The sequence below is a fragment of the Leucoraja erinacea genome, chromosome 14, assembly GCF_028641065.1.
Source record: "Leucoraja erinacea ecotype New England chromosome 14, Leri_hhj_1, whole genome shotgun sequence".
In the NCBI taxonomy this organism is placed as follows: domain Eukaryota; kingdom Metazoa; phylum Chordata; class Chondrichthyes; order Rajiformes; family Rajidae; genus Leucoraja; species Leucoraja erinaceus.
This window is the reverse complement of record NC_073390.1, coordinates 42,190,732-42,207,449: the sequence shown is the minus strand read 5'-3', so window position 1 is coordinate 42,207,449 and position 16,718 is coordinate 42,190,732. Positions and strand designations below refer to the sequence as shown.

Genomic DNA, 16,718 nt, shown 5'->3' with positions numbered 1-16,718 from the left:
CAGTTCATTCCTACACTGAAATGTCACCTCTATTCCTTCTCTCCAGAGATGCTGCCTGACCTGCTGTGTTACTCCATCATTTTGCATCTATCTAAGAATTTAGATGAGTAGAGGTTGGTTTATTGTCCCGTATAAAAAGCTTTTTTGTTGCGTGCTAACCAGTCAGTGAAAAGACAATACACGATTACAATCGAGCCATTCACAGTGTAGAGATACATGATAAGGGGATAACGTTTAGTGCAAGGTAAAGCCAGCAAAGTCCGATCAAAGATAGTCTGAGGGTTTCCTATGAGGTTGATAGTAGCTCAGGACTGCTCTCTAGTTGTTGGTAGGATGGTTCAGTTGCCTGATAACGGTTGGGAAGAAACTGTCACTGAATCTGGAGGTACCTCTTGCCAGATGGGAGGGGGGAAAAGAGGGAGTGACCAGGGTGTGATGTCCATTATTATGCCGCTAGCCTTGCCGAGGCAGGGTGAGGTTTTTATTCAAGTCAATGGAAGGGAAGATGGTTTGTGAAAGATGAGAAAGGCACAAAGTCCTGGAGTAAATCAGCGGGTCAGGCAACATCCCTGGAAAACACGGACAGGTGACGTTTAAGGTCCCTGCAAATTCTGAAGAAGGGTCCTGACCCAAAACATCACCAATCCACGTTCTCCAGCAATGCTGCCTGACCCGCTGAGTTACTCCAGCACTTTGTGAAACGTCACCTGTCCATGTTCTCCACAGATGCTGCCTGACCCGCTGAGTTATGCCCCTGTCCCACTTAGGAAACCTGAACGGAAACTTCTGGAGACTTTGCGTCCCACCCAAGGTTTCCGTGCGGTTCCCGGAGGTTGCAGGTAGTGGAAGCAGGTAGTAGGGTGACTGACAAAAACCTCCGGGAACCTCTGCGAACTGCAGGGAAACCTTGGGTGGGGCGCAAAGTCTCCAGAGGTTTCCGTTCAGGTTTCCTAAGTGGGACAGGGGCATTACTCCAGCACTCTGTGAAAAGTCACCTATCCATGTTCTCCAGAGATGCTGCCTGACCCGCTGAGTTACTCCAGCACTTTGTGAAACGTCACCTATCCATGTTCTCCAGAGATGCTGCCTGACCCGCTGAGTTACTCCAGCACTTTGTGCCTTTCTTTTGTAAACCAGCATCTGCAGCTCCTCGTTTCTACAAGGATTTGGATGGCGCTTTGGACAGGAGTCGGCTAATGTCGCCACTTTTAGAGTTATCTATAATTTAAGTTGCAGAAAGATGACATGATTTTGAGACACTATCAAATAGCAGCTATTCATTGCGAGCAGAGAAAGGTCGTGCTTTCTGTTAGATGATCTCTGATTAAAGATTGAAGGAAAACAATCATACAAGTGTTTTTTCCGTATTGTGATTTGTAAGAAAATACTCAGCAAAAAACTACTTACTTTAATTAAGTGGGACATTTATCCTCAGCAGATTGGGTTGCACCATCTGAACAAGACAGCCTTTGTGTTTGTGCTTTCTGGTATATTTGTTTTACAGTTTTACATTTATTTTTATCCATTTCCCCAAGTTAAAGTCACACATGATCCTTTTAACCTTAGTAATTTGAGTTGGTAAAGATGTCAGTATATCGTCACTTTTCTAAATTAAGTAGCATAATAATGAATTCTGATTTTAAGACTTAGTATGTGTTAATGGGCGCGGCGGTAGAGTTGCTGCCTCATAACGCCAGAGACCCGGGTTCGATTCTGACCTCGGGTGCTGTCTGTGTGGAGTTTGCACCATCTCCCTGTGGGACCGTGTGGGTTTTCCTCTTGCTGCTCCGGTTTCCCCCAATAACCCAATATTCCTAATTGGCCACTGTAAATTGTCCCCCAGTTTGTGCGGGATGGGATAACACAGAACGAGTTTGAATGGGTGACCAATGGACAGTTTGGACTTGATGGGCTGAAGGGTCTGTTTCCATGCTGTATCTCTAAACTAAAAGAAGCAAAATTCAAGGTAAACACATTTTTTTTAAATGAGGATGGTTTAAGGATATGTCTGGTCGTGTATAATTGTATCCTGATAAATATAAGGCATGCTGAATAATTTATATGTTGTAAAATTACTGTAAATCACTTCACAGCTTGACGTAAATGGTGTTTCAATGTACTGCTAGCTTCCAACATATATGAACACATTTCATTTTACATTTTAACTTATGAATTAACATAAATGATGATGGCAGGGGAATCCCATCAAAGTTTGCAGTTCTCATCCAAGCCTGTGAATCTCATCACAGTCGGCTACAACAATTCGCAGTCGGATCTGATGGCCTAGATGTGGAACTCTGGGAGGTAAATCATCAAAGCATTAGACAGACGGTTCATCTGGGATTTCAACACAGAACAGTCGGACACTTACTCATCGTGCCTTCCTGAGATTAACACCAAGAAGATGGCGGTGGCGCAGCGGTAGTTGCTGCCTCACAGCGCTTGGAGGTCCGGGTACGATCCTGTCTACAGATGCTGTCTGTACGGAGTTTGCATGTGCACCCCGTGACCTGCGTGGGTTTTCTTCAATATTTTCGGTTTCCTTCCACACTCCAGAGACATACAGGTTTGTAGGTTAATTGGCTTGGTGTATGTGTAAAATGTCCCTAGGATAGTGTTAGTGTGGCCGGGATCGCTGGACAGCGCGGACCCGGTGGGCCGAAGGGCCTGTTTCCGCTCCGTATCTCTAAACGAAACTTCTACCCCATTGCGGGCATTGGACTTTGTCTCTAAAGAACGAGGTCCTTGTACATACATCGGGTGATGTCAGCAAAGCAAGCAGATACTCGCTGGTGTTTAGAAGAATGAGGGGGGGACCTCATTGAAACATACAGAATAGTGAAGGGCTTGGAAAGAATGGATGTGGAGAGGATAGTTCCACTAGTGGGTGAGTCTAGGACTAGAGGTCCCAGCCTCAGAATTAAAGGACGTTCTTTTAGGAAGGAGATGAGGAAGAATTTCTTTGGTCAGAGGGAGGTGAATCGGTGGATTTTTTTGCCACAGAATGCTGTGGAGGCCAAGTCAGTGGATATTTTTAAGGCAGAGATAGATCCAAACTGTTTAAGAAAGAACTGCAGATGCTGGAAAAATTGAAGATAGACAAAAATGCTGGAAAAACTCAGCGGGTGAGGCAGCATCTACGGAGCGAAGGAATAGGTGACGTTTCGGGTCTCGACCCGAAGCGGCTGGGCTTGTACACTCTGGAGTTTAGAAGGATGAGAGGGAATCCTATTGAAACACATAAGATTGTTAAGGGTTAAGACACGCTAGAGGCAGGAAACATGTTCCCGATGTTGGGGGAATCCAGAACCAGGGGCCACAGTTTAAGAATAAGGGGTAAGCCATTTAGAACAGAGACGAGGAAACACTTTTTTTGCACAGAGAGTTGTGAGTCTGTGGAATTCTCTGCCTCAAAGGACAGTGGAGGCTGGTTCTCTGGATACTTTCAAGAGAGAGCTAGATAGGGCTCTTAAAGATAGCGGAGTCAGGGGATATGGGGAGAAGGCAGGAACGGGGTATTGATTGTGGATGATCAGCCATGATCACATTGAATGGTGGTGCTGGCTCGAAGGGCCGAATGGCCTACTCTTGCGCCTATTGTCTATTGTCTATTGTACCTCAGTAAACGTGATGATAAAAAGCCTAAACCTAAATTACACCACTCAATTTAAAATCCTGTGTACTTTAAAAAACACACGACCCTCTGTGAAAAGATAAATCAAACATAAAGACACAAAGTCCAAGTTCAAGTTCAAGTTCAAGTGAGTTTATTGTCATGTGTCCCTGTATAGGACAATGAAATTCTTGCTTTGTTTCAGCACACAGAACATATTAGGCATTTACTACAAAACAGATAAGTGTGTCCATATACCATAATATAAATATATACACACATGAATAAATAGATGATAAAGTGCAAATAACTGAAAATGGGTTATTAATAATCAGAGTTTTGTCCGAGCCAGGTTTAATAGCCTGATGGCTGTGGGGAAGTAGCTATTCCTGAACCTGGTTGTTGCAGTCTTCAGGCTCCTGTACCTTCTACCTGAAGGTAGCAGGGAGATAAGTGTGTGGCCAGGATGGTGTGGGTCTTTGATGATACTTGTACTGCCAGCATTTTTGAGGCAGCGACTGCGATAAATCCCCTCGATGGAAGGAAGGTCAGAGCCGATGATGGACTGGGCAGTGTTTACTACTTCTGTAACCTGTCTGTAACATGTGCTAGAAATTAAATGAGCAGATGTTTTTTTCAATTGATCAGACGATTAAATTAGCCAAAGTTTGATACTCAGTAGTCCAACATTAATTGAAACTATATTTTAATGGAATGTCAAAGCATGTCAAAGTACACAGAAAAGTCCCACAAACACACGGAAACATTTGACCAGATCTAAATGTATAAGTTACTTGCAGATTGTCAGTATTGCAATAATCAGAATATCCTATGCAGCAGCGTGGCTAATAATACAAACATTGGCGGCAGTCCAGAAACACTGCAGCAAGAAAACAGGAGGTTTTTTTTTAGTTTGAAGATAGACACAAAATGCTGGAGTAACTCAGTGTTTAAGAAGGAACTGCAGATGCTGGAATAATCGAAGGTAGACAAAAATGCTGGAGAAACTCAGCGGATGAGGCAGCATCTATGGAGCGAAGGAATAGGCAACGTTTCGGGTCTTGACTCTTCTGCAGACTGATGTGGGGGTGGGGGGGGCGGGAAGAAGAAATGAAGAGGCGGAGACAATGGGCTGTGGGAGAGCTGGGAAGCGGAGGAGAAGGAGAAGGAGGGAGAAAGCAGGGACTACCTGAAATTGGAGGTCAATGTTCATACCGCTGGGGTGTAAACTACCCAAGTAAAATATGAGGTGCTGCTCCTCCAATTTACGGTGGGACTCACTCTGGCCAGTGGGTCAGGCAGCATTTCTGGAGAGAAGGAATGGGTGATGCCTCAGGGGTGAGGTATGAAAAGATACAAAGAATAAATGAATGAAAGGTAGGAAAAGGACAAATCAAAACCGGCACAGATGTTCAAGGAAATATGGAGCCCACAATGCTCCATTGTTTTCCCCGCGACCTTGCGAGGGTTTCCTCCAAGAACTGATCAATTAGAGTGGTGACCCTGTGTAGAACCGGCAGCTGCCAATGAAAGCGACATGGATACAGTGTGGAAACAGGCCCTTCGGCCCATCTTGCCCATGCCGGCACGTCTTGAATGAACAAGCCACGATGGAAGCAACGTTTTAGGGACTATGTCTGTGCAAGGACATTACTGTTGATGGAATTATTATAATGATAGTGTATTTTGATTCATCGAGTCATACAGCATGGAAACAGGCCCTTCGTTCCGTCTCTTCCAAGCTGCCCCATCTAAGCTAGTCCTATTTACCCATGTGTAAGAAATAACTGCAGATGCTGGTTTAAATGAAAGATAGACACTGGAGCAACTCAGCGGGTGAGGCTGGAGTGCCTTCAGACCCATGTTTAGCCCACAATCTTTCTAATCCATGAATCTGTCCAAATGATGTTTTAGTACCTGCCTCAACTACCTCCTCGGGCAGCTCGTTCCGTATATTTTGTGTGAAAATGTTGCACCCGAGGTCCGTATTAAATATTCCCCCTCTCACCTCAAACTTAGGTCCCCTGGTTTTTGATTCCCTTAACCCTGGGTGTAAAAGACTCAGCCGAAGGTAGACACAAAATTCTGGAGTAACAGCGGGACAGGCAGCATCTCTGGAGAGAAGGAATGGGTGACGTTTTGGGTCGAGACCCTTCTTCAGCCTGATACATAGATAAGGAAGCGTGAGGTGTGAAAATAGGACAAAGGGGATGGAGGTCAAGGAAAATGTAGAATTTTCTCGGAGACACTAACGACAAAACTTCTTATCCCCCCTCGGTCATGGCTGACCATGGGGGTCTCCAGGGTGCTATTCCCTATATGGAGGACGCCTGTGCGTGACTTTGTTTATCGTGGGGAGACTGGCGCACAGACAGCCACCCCACGGTCCTTGACAGATCTGGGTCAGGATCCGCCTTCCCAGCCGTTGTGACGCTCCACTAAGGTCAGCCATCTTCCTCCGCCTGTTCCACCGTCGAGGTCTTGGTTGGATTGCTCTATGTCAGGGATCTCCCCCTCGACCTTACCGCCATGAGTGGCCCTACCAGGAGCATAGCTCCAGATGGCATCACTCTCAGGATCTCAGGTCCACACAAGCTTCTCCACCTCGACAAGGTGACAGTCCAACAACAAAGCAAGCAGAGATAGAATGTGTTTAAGAGGGAACTGCAGATGCTGGAGAATCGAAGGTTACACAAAAAAGCTGGAGAAACTCAGCGGGTGCAGCAGCATCTATGGAGCGAAGGATTCGCTCCATAGATGCTGCTGCACCCGCTGAGTTTCTCCAGCTTTTTTGTGTAACCAGAGATAGAATGTGGTTGGAAACAGTAAGACTGGTCGGAGAACTGGGAAGGGGGAGGGATGGAGAGAGAGGGAAAGCAAGGCTCATCTAGTCCCCTCATGATTTTGTACACCTCTATAAGATCACCCCTCATCCTCCTGCGCTCCAAGGAATAAAGTCCTAGCCTGCCCCAACCTCTCTCTGTAGCTCAAGCCCTCGAGTGCTGGCAACATCCTCACAAATCGTCTCTACACTCTTTCCACATTACCGACATTTTTCCTTTAGCAACTGAATATAATGCTCCAAATGCAGCCACGCTGGCAACGTCTTGTACAAATTATATTCTTACAAATTATAAATCATATTCATAACCTCAATTATTAAAAAATGATATGTGGAAAATCTGACAGACTTTCACCGTCCCCAGACATATCATCGTACTAACAGCACGGAATGGCTGACAGACATTTGTTAGAAAACTCTTAAGATCTCCGTGCAAATAAACATATTTTTAAAATGCAGAGAAAATCACTGACAACTCTCCAAGGAGCAGCCAGCTTGCAACACCTCATACTTGCCTGGATTAAACTCCATCTGCCATTTCCCCACCAACCTCCTTAGTTGATTGATATCCCACTGTCTACTGCGACAACATCAGTTTAGTTTAGAGATACAGCACGGAAACAGGCCCTTTCGGCCCACCGGGTCCGCGCCGACCAGCGATCCCCGCACACTAACACTATCCTATACCCACAAGGGACAAGTGTTTTGTTTACATTTATACCAAATTAACCCACATACGCCTTTGCAGTGCGGGAGGAAACCGAAGATCTCAGAGAAAACCCACGCAGGTCACGGGAAGAACGTACAAACTCGTACAGACAGCACCCGTAGTCAGGATCGAACCCGGGTCTCCGGCGCTGTTAGGCAGCAACTCTACCGCTGAACAACCGTCCTTAATCAGAATTAAAGGACATTGTTTTTGGAAAGAGATGAGGAGGGATTTCTTTAGTCAGAGGGTGGTGATTCTGTAGAATTCTTTGCCACAGAGGGCTGTGGAGGCCGTCAGTGGGTATTTTTAAGGCAGAGATAGATAGATTCTTGATTAGTACGGGTGTCAGAGGTTATGAGGAGAAGGCAGGAGAATGGAGTTAGGAGGGAGAGATAGATCAGCCTAATTGAATGGCGGACTAGACTTGATTGGCCGAATGGCCTAACTTTCACTCCTATCACATAATAATATAATAACTTTATTTATAGAGCACTTTAAAAACAACCACTGTTGCAACAAAGTGCTGTACATGACTAATCATGGACAAAACGTTATTACACAACAATAAAAACATTAAAAGAGAGAGTAAAAACAATAAAATTAAAAACATTAAAAGCACTAAAACAGGAGCAAAGTCTCAAGCAGGGTCAAAAGTCAAGGAATATAAATGTGTTTTAATACTGGTTTTGAAGATGGACAGTGAGGGGGCCTGTCTGATGTGCAACGGCAGAGTGTTCCATAGTGCCGGAGCAGCAACAGAGAAGGCTCTATCCCCTCTGAGCTTCCGCTTAGACCTCGGTACCTCCAGGAGCAGCTGATCAGCTGACCTAAGGCACCGGGCAGGAGCGTATGGATGAAGCAGCTCAGAGAGGTAAGGCGGGGCAAGCCCATTTAAAGATTTAAAAACAAATAAAAGAATTTAAAAATGAATTTGAAAGTGCACCGGGAGCCAGTGGAGGGAGGCCAGAATTGGCGTTATGTGCTCCCTCTTTCGAGTTCCAGTTAAAAGGCGAGCAGCAGCATTTTGAACCAACTGGAGATGAGCCAGGGAAGATCGAGCAACTCCAAAATAGAGTGATAACCTTCCTTACTGTTGCCAGTAAGGGGGGTCGTCTGTGAAATTAATAACCAACCAATATACATTTGTGCTCAAATCAATTACATTTATCACAATAATCCTTATTAATGATGCAGATTCCTGGCAATGTCCATCATAATTATAGAGTGGGAACAGGCCCTTCGGCCCAACTTGCCCACACTGACCAAGTAACACTAATCCCACCTGCCTGCGTTTGGCACAGTTCCTTCAATACCTGTCCTATCCATGTACCTGTCCAAATGTTTTTTTAAATGTTGTGATGGTGCCTGCCTCAACTACCACCTCCGGCAGCTCGTTCCACACACCCACCACCCTTTGTGTGAAATAAAAGTTACCCCTCAGGTTCCTATTAAATCTTTCCCATCTCACCTTCCCATCTCCAGCACTTACTAGTTGTGTGTCTCGATCCGAAACGCCGCCTATTCCTTCGCTTCATAGATGCTGCCTCACCCGCTGAGTTTCTCCAGCATTTTTTGTCTACCTTCGATTTTTCCAGCATCTGCAGTTCTTTCTCAAACATTATCAGTGTCTGGTGAACTGCTACATTTAAATATGGCAACAAATGCAAAATTAATTAAAACTGCTCAGGGAGGTGATGGAAATCAGACTGAAGAAGGGTCTCCACTCGAAACATCGCCTATTCCTTCTCTCCAGAGATGCTGCCTCACCCGCTGAGTTACTGCAGCATTTTGGGTCTACCTTCAAATTAAACCAGCATCTGCAGTTCTTTCATACGCACTTTTTACCAGAATGCTACCTGGATTGGAAGGTATTAGATAAAATGAACGGTTGGAAAAACGTGGATTGTTTTCTCTGGAGCGTCGGTGGTTGTGGAGAGACCTGATAGAGGTTTATAAAACTGCAACAGGCGTAGATAGGGTAGAGAGTCAGAACTTTTTTACCCCCTAGGATGGAAATGTCAAAGAGAAGAGAGCATCACTTTCAATTGAGAGGGACAAAGTTTAAAGGAGATGCGTGTCTAAGGTTGACAACTTTCTCATTCCCAATTAAGGGACAAAAGGTCAAAATACGAGACAAGTTCCCGACGGCAATTCGTTGACCGACTCGGCCATGTCTGGGTGAATGATGAGTTGGCCCGGGTACTGAACTGCACACAAAGCCCAGCCGGTGGGCCAGCTGAGGAGTTTTGGCCCGGGCCGCGCGACGTCGCGCACAAAGTCCGGCGCCCCGTCCAACTCATGGATCGGCCGTGAGAAGGAGGGGTGTTGGTGGGGTCGGCAGTAAACGAAGGTCTGAAGGTCGGACAGCTGGCCGGGCTGCCGACCGACCGACGTGGCCACGGGCGAGGCGTTGCTGCTGCTGCTGCTGCTGCTGCACTCCATGGGCTGCACTACGTCGGGACGGGCGAGGCGGGGCCTTATGCGGCTCTCCGGGCCGACAGTCCCCTCGACCCGAGTAGTAGCGGTCAAATACGGGACAAGGGCAGTCCCGTTCGGGACAAACCAATTTAACCCAATATACAGGATATCCCGGCCAGTATGGGACAGTTGGCAAACCCTAGCACAAGGCAAGTATTTTTACAGAGAGAGTGGTGGGTGCCTGGAACGCGCTGCCAGGGGTGATGGCGGAACCAGTTACAATAGTTGCATTTCAAAGGCTTTCTGATGGGGATTTAATGGAGGGATATGGATCACGTGCAGGCAGAGGAGAATAATTTAACTCCGCATCAAGTTCAACACGGGCATTATGGGCCGAAGGGCCTGTTGCTGTGCTGTACTGTTCTATGTTTTATGATTTCAGATTGCTGGTCAGGATAAACCATGAGGGCAGGTGGGTTGGCAGATTGCAACCGGTGTAACCTTTTGATTTCGTACTCTCGTTAGTCACATAAATTGAATTGTGAAGCTGGCAGTTGTTCAGAGAGTGGATGCCTTGGGCATTGTTCGTACAGATTCAGAGTGGATCCTTTCTAAGCCTGGAACGCATTTCCGTTCCCTTCTCCAGCTGTGCATCAGCAGCTGAACTGGAAGAGATGGCTGCCACATCAACATGTAGTCAGGGCCTCCAGAGCATTTTCATACCTCCAGTTTTCCTCTCCACTGACTCACAGTCTGCAGAAGGATTCCGACCCAAAATGCCATCCTGGATCAGGATCAGGATGTAGTACGCTGAAAAGCTCAAGGTAAAGCATCACTCAGTACTTTTTTTTTAACATTAACACTGTCCTACACGCACTAGGGACAATTTTTACATTTTTTACCAAGCCAATTAACCCACATACGGCTTTGGAGTGCGGGAGGAAACCGAAGATCTCGGAGAAAACCCACGCAGGTCACGGGGAGAACGTACAAACTCCGTACAGACGGCACCCGTAGTCGGGATCGAACCCGGGTCTTCGGTGCGGCATTGGACAGATAACACTTTTGCAGAGTCCCTCGATACCAACAAGTTAGGATGGTATGTAAACATAAATCTGTGCTCAATTCAAGGACTGATGGATGCAATTAGTGAACAATGAAAGAGGTCTGTGTACAGTGATGCTGCCTGACCCGTTGAGTTCCTCCAGCACCTTGCCTTTTACACAAGCTTCCAGCACCTGCAGTTCCTTGTGTCTCTGTCATCCTGGATCAACTGAGGTGGTTGGGATAAGCTGCCAGAGGAGGTCCTGTGGTCACATCTCAAAGAAGTAAGAAGGGTCTCAACGCCAAACGTCGCCCACTCCTTCTCTCCACAGATGCCGCCTGTCCCGCTGAGTTACTCCAGCTATTTGTGTCTATCGTCGACATCTAAGAGGCAATGAGGCAAGTACGTAGATAGGAAAGGCTTACAGGGATATGGGCCAAATGCAGACAGCTGGGACTAGCAGAGATAAGGCATCTTATTCCACCGGGTGGCGCTGCGATGGCAGCCTCCCCAACAGTCTGTCTGTCCTTTTCGTCTTTTTTTTGTGTATTTTAAATGTGTATGTTAATGTTCTCTGGTTTGTTTTACGTGGGGGGTGGGGAAGGGAGTCGGGGAAACATTTTTCCAGTCTCTTACCTTGCTAAAGATGCAATTGTTTTCCAGATCGTATCTCCGGTTGCTCTGCGGCCTAACATCGTGGAGCTGGAGGCCTCGTTCTGGACTGACTTTGGGCCCCACCGCGGGGCGCGGACTTACCATCGGAGCCGATTCCTTGCCTGGGATCGACGTTCCAACCACGGCCTGCGGACTTTAACATTGAGGAGCTCGCAGTCTCGGGTTGAGACGGTAGATGTCAGGAGCTCCAAAAGCCGCATGACGTTCGACCAGCCCTGACCCGGGATAGATCGCCCGGCGTGAGGGAGCTTAGATTCCCCCCCATTGCAGGAGCCTGATCGACCCGACGAGGAGGCCCGCCGCTGGCTACAGGAGTAAGATGGTCCTGTCAACGGAAGGTTCGAGGCCCCCGACCACTGGAGGACAAAGAAGGGAGAGATTTAACTTTTTTTCGCCTTCACAGTGGAGTAAGTGTTCAGATTTGGTCTCCCAGCTGCAGGATGGATTTTGTTAAGCTGGAAAAGGTGCAGAGACGATTTGAGGATGTTGCCAGGACTTGAGGGCCTGAGATACAGGGAGAGGTTGGGCAGGCTAGGACTTTAATCCTTGGAGCGCAGGAGGTTGAGGCGCGATCTTATAGAGGTGCATCAAATCATGAAGGGAATAGATCAGATGAATGCACCAGAATCTTTTACCCAGAGTAAGGGGAAACAAGAACTAGTGGATAGGTTTAAGGTGAGAGTGGAATGATTTAATAGGAACTTAAGGGGCAGCTTTTTAACACAGAAGGCAGTGGTTATGTGGAACGAGCTGCCAGGAGAGGTGGTTGAGGCAGGTACAACATGCAGGAGCTTGTGGGCCCGACTGCCGGGAGCCAAGATCGTCCCGTCAACGGAGGGCTCAAGGCCCACGACCGCAAGGAAGGAGAACAAGGAAGGAGATTGAACTTTTTTTTCGCCTTCCATCACAGTGAGGAATGTGGAGGAGTCACTGTGGTGGATGTTCATGTTAAAATGTATTTTGTGTGTTCTGTTGCTTTTTATTGGTAAGACTGTATGGCAAATCAAATTCCTTGTATGTGGCAAAACATACTTGGCTAATAAAGTATGATTACGATTATGATTCTGGTTATGATGGTGGTCGGCGTTGGGCAAGTTGGGCCACGGGGCCTGTTTTCATGCTGAGTGACTATTTTATGATTACTCACTGTACTCTGAATGAGGAACATCAACATTTGCAAACAACAATAGCCAATTTACTTTAAGGAAAATAATAAACCATTAGGAAGTTATGTATTAGTATCTGGCTTTGCATACAATTTTACTGGTGTCAAAGACCGTGGGAAATGTTTTAATAGGTTTTCTTTTCTTTTCTAATAAGACAAGTAGATTTTCTGAATTTAAGCCTTTTCTTATAGTGCTGGGAATGCAGTTCAAGTAGACCAAGACGTCAGAGACAAGGAACCGCAGATGCTGGACTCTGGAGCCAATCACAAAGTGCTGGAGGAACTCAGTGGGTCAGGCAGCATCTGCGGAGGGAATGGACAGACGGCGTTTGGGGTCGGGACCCTTCGTCAGACTCTGACTGCTCTGTGGAGTGGTATCGTGCTGGCACAAACCTCTCAAGGTGGGCAACTGAGGACATTAGACAATAAACAATAGGTGCAGGAGTAGGCCAATTCGCCCTTCGAGCCAGCACCGCCATTCAATGTGATCATGGCTGATCATCCACAAACAGTACCCTGTTCCTGCCTTCTCCCCATATCCCCTGACTCCACTATCTTTAAGAGCTCTATCTAACTCTCTCTTGAAAGCATCCAGAGAACTGGCCTCCACTCCACAAAGTCGGCTTCAGAAGTCGGGTATGGGAACGGATCTGCCGGCTCTGGCTGGGCCAGAGTTCCAGAGCCCCGGCCGCAGGGGGCAGATTCCACCCGCCGATCGGCTGCGGAAGTCCCGATGAGGTCGAGATTGGCCGCCTCACCCGGCCTAGGGGGGCACATTGTCGGGTGTCTTCAAGCACGCGCTCGTAATTATGTCCAGATTTAAGAAGGTGCCGGACCAATTCTCTGGATGCTTTCAAGAGAGAGTTATCGGCCTGTCCCACTTAGGCGAATTTTTAATCAACTACAGGCGACTGCCGAAAAGTTTCCAACATGTTGAAAAATCTTCGGCAACAGTGGCGACAGTTTGGGCTGTCGTTGGTTGTCGTTGGTGCTGACTTCGGCGAATTCCATTGTCCTATTCACTGGCAGTCGCCTAAAAAAATCACCCAAGTGGGACAGGCCCGTAAGATAGAGCTCTAAGAGATAGCGGAGTCTGGGGATATGGGGAGAGGGCAGGAACTGGGTACTGATTGTGGAAGATCAGCCATGATCACATTGAATGGCGGTGCTGGCTCGAAGGGCCGAATGGCCTACCCGTGCACTCATTGTCTATGGTCTATTGTTGGTGGTCCTGTATCTGGAAGGATGATGGTGAATATTGCCACCAGGTTGCTGTGTTCCTATTGCATGTTGCAGAGACAGAATGATGGCAGGATAATGGGAATTCCTCATGACCTCCAGAGATGATTCCACTTCCCTGAAACACCGCTTTGGCCGGAGTTGAGGCAAGGCTGGAATAACCATTTACATTGTTTCTCTGCAGATTCTGCCAATTGCTGCTCAGATCCAATTTAATTTCCTGTCAACTTCAGACGACGCCTCATCTGATGTTTCCAAGATGGCGTCCGACCCAGGCGAGTATTTGCACGCTGGCCAGATCTACAATCCCGTCTTACAGGAACAGTTTCCAACACATATCCAACACAGGCAGCACCCGTAGTCAGAATGGAACCCAGGTCTCTGGCGCTGTGAGGCAGCAACTCTACCGCTGCGCCACTGAAATATATCCAACACAGTCAGACAAATGCTTCGTACTGTTCAATCGTTAATTATTTTATCTTTTATATTTCATATTTTACGCTAAGAATTTTCAGTTAAGTAACCTGAGCAAATTTCTTTTGGAACAAAGGCCTGAACAAACCAGGGCAGCACGAACGCCAGAGACCCAGGTTCGATCCTGACCTCTTGTGCTGTCTGTGTGGAGTTTGCACGTTCCCCCTGTGGCCACGCGGGTTTCCTGCGGGTGCTCTGGTTTCCTCCCTCATCTCAAAGACGTGCGGGTCTGTAGGTTAATCGCCCCTCTGTAAATTGCCCCCTAGTGTGTAGGGAGTGGATGAGAAAGTGGGATAAGGTAGAACTAGTGTGTAAGAAAGAACTGCAGATGCTGCTAAAATGGAAGGTAGACACAAAAAGCCGGAGTAACTCAGTGGGTGAGGCAGCATCTCCGGAGTGAAGGAATGGGCGACGTTTCGGGTCGAGACCCTCCTTCAGAACGAATGCGTACGGGTGATCGATGGTCGGCGTGGACTCGGTGGGCCGAAGGGCCCGTTACCACTCTGCATCTTTCCATCATTCAAAAGCAATGTTTCACAATATGAGCCGACAGCTATTGCTTCTCTTGTCTTGCCTTTCATAAATCTTTGGCACCTTGAGGGAATCACACCAACAGCAGATTAAAATAGCCTGACCTACTTGTGCGCTCGGCTATTGGAAGCTGCTTGTAAAAGGCAGGAGAGTCAAAGAAACAAATTGTGAGAAGCAAGTCACTAGTTGTGAGATGAATCTACATTACATTGCGGTGAATGTGACAGCATTGTTCTTTCAACTCAGCCCCTGCGCCTGCGTGCGGTAAATCAATGACTTATGGCACATTGGCGCAGCGGTAGAGTGTCAGAGACCCTGATTACGGATGCTCTCCACTCCCTAATAGTGTTGCCAACTGTCCCGTATTAGCCGGGACATCCCGTATATTGGGCTAAATTGGTTTGTCCTGTACAGGACCGCGCTTGTCCCGTATTTGACTGCTGCTATTATGGTCGTGGGGACTGTCGGGTCAGGACCACGTCCAGCCCCCCCGTCCGACGTATTGCAGACCGTAGCTGCAGCAGCAGCAGCGCCTCGCCCGGGGCCCCGTCGTCGTTGCCTGACCAGCAGTCCGGACCTTCACGTCCAGCCCCCCCTCACCCACCACCCCTCCCTTATTCAGGAGTGAGAATGAGTTGGCAACCGGACTTTGCGCACACAATTAACGTGGCCTGCACGCCAAAACTCCTCAGCTGGCCCGCGGCTGGGCTTTGTGTGCAGTCCAGCAACCGGGCCAATTCATCATTCACCGCCATGGCCGAAAGCCATCGGGAATTTGTCCCGTATTTTGACCTTTTGTCCCTTATTCAGGAGTGAGAAAGTTGGCAACCCTATTCCCTACACACAATTAACGTACAAACCTGCACGTCTTTGGAGCGTGGGAGGAAACCGGAGCACCCGGAGAAAGCCCACGTGGGTCACGGGGAAACCGGACAAACTCCATACAGACAGCGCCCGTAGTCAGGATGGAACCCGAGTCTCTGGTGTTGTGAGGCAGCAACTCTTCCGCTGCGCCACCATTCTTATTACAGGAGTCGCAATGGGTTTGCGTTAGGGAGGACAATGCGTTCGGGAGAGGAGAGAGTCTGCACAGACAGACTGGAGCTGGATCACTCCTTGGCAGCAAAGCCACTGCAGCTGCCAGACCAAGCAGCAAGCATTACACCCGCTGATGATCACAACGCTGCAGGCTTTTAGTCGCGATGAATCCTCTCAGACGGGCTCAGGGGATGCAAGTGTGCAGGCCCTACATGCACAAACAGGTGGTTGATGTCCCTTCACTCGAGCAAGCAGCTTCATCACTGATCCCAGGCAGCAGCGTAAGTGTTTGCAGATTTCACAGCTCCACGAACCAGGTCAACACATCACTCACAGCTTCACAAACCCAGGGCCAAAGCAAAACACACGCTCTCCTCTCAGCTCAATGTTACCCCACAAACACAACCTTCTGGGACCAGGTGATAGGATGATTATGGTCATGTGCATCATCCAGGTACAGTGAACACAAGGGTCTCGACCCGAAACGTCACCTATTCCTTCTCTCTAGAGAGAAATGTTTGGGCGGTCACAGTGGCGCAGCGGCAGTTGCTGCCTTTCAGCGCTTGCAGCACCACAGGCCCGGGTTCGATCCCGACTACGGGTGCTGTCTGTAGGGAGTTTGTACGTTCTACCCGTGACTTGCGTAGGTTTTTTCCGAGATCTTCGCTTTCCTCCCACACTCCAAAGACATGCGGGTTTGTAGATTAATTGGCTTGGTGTAAGTGTGTAAATTGTCCCTAGTGTGTGTAGGGTAGTATTAGTGTGCGGGGTTCGCTGGCCGGTGTGGACTCGATGGGCCAAAGGGCCTGTTTCCCCTCTGTATCTCTAAAATAAAAAAAAATAAAAATGGTGTCTGACCTGCTGATTTACTCCAGATTTTTGTGAGTCGACATAAATGCTGGAGAAACTCAGCGAGTGAGGCAGTATTTATGGAGAGGTGGAATAGGCGTCGATTTTTGTGTCTGTCGT

At 47.8% G+C, this 16,718-nt stretch overlaps 1 long non-coding RNA gene across 1 annotated transcript; it reads left to right on the top strand.

Moving 5' to 3' along the window:
- Nucleotides 1-9,973: 9,973 nt before the first annotated feature.
- LOC129703803 (uncharacterized) lies at nucleotides 9,974-15,176 on the top strand. Its single transcript, XR_008724627.1, has 3 exons — nucleotides 9,974-10,406; nucleotides 11,291-12,868; nucleotides 13,891-15,176. It is a non-coding gene; the product is annotated as an uncharacterized LOC129703803 (long non-coding RNA).
- Nucleotides 15,177-16,718: the final 1,542 nt, after the last annotated feature.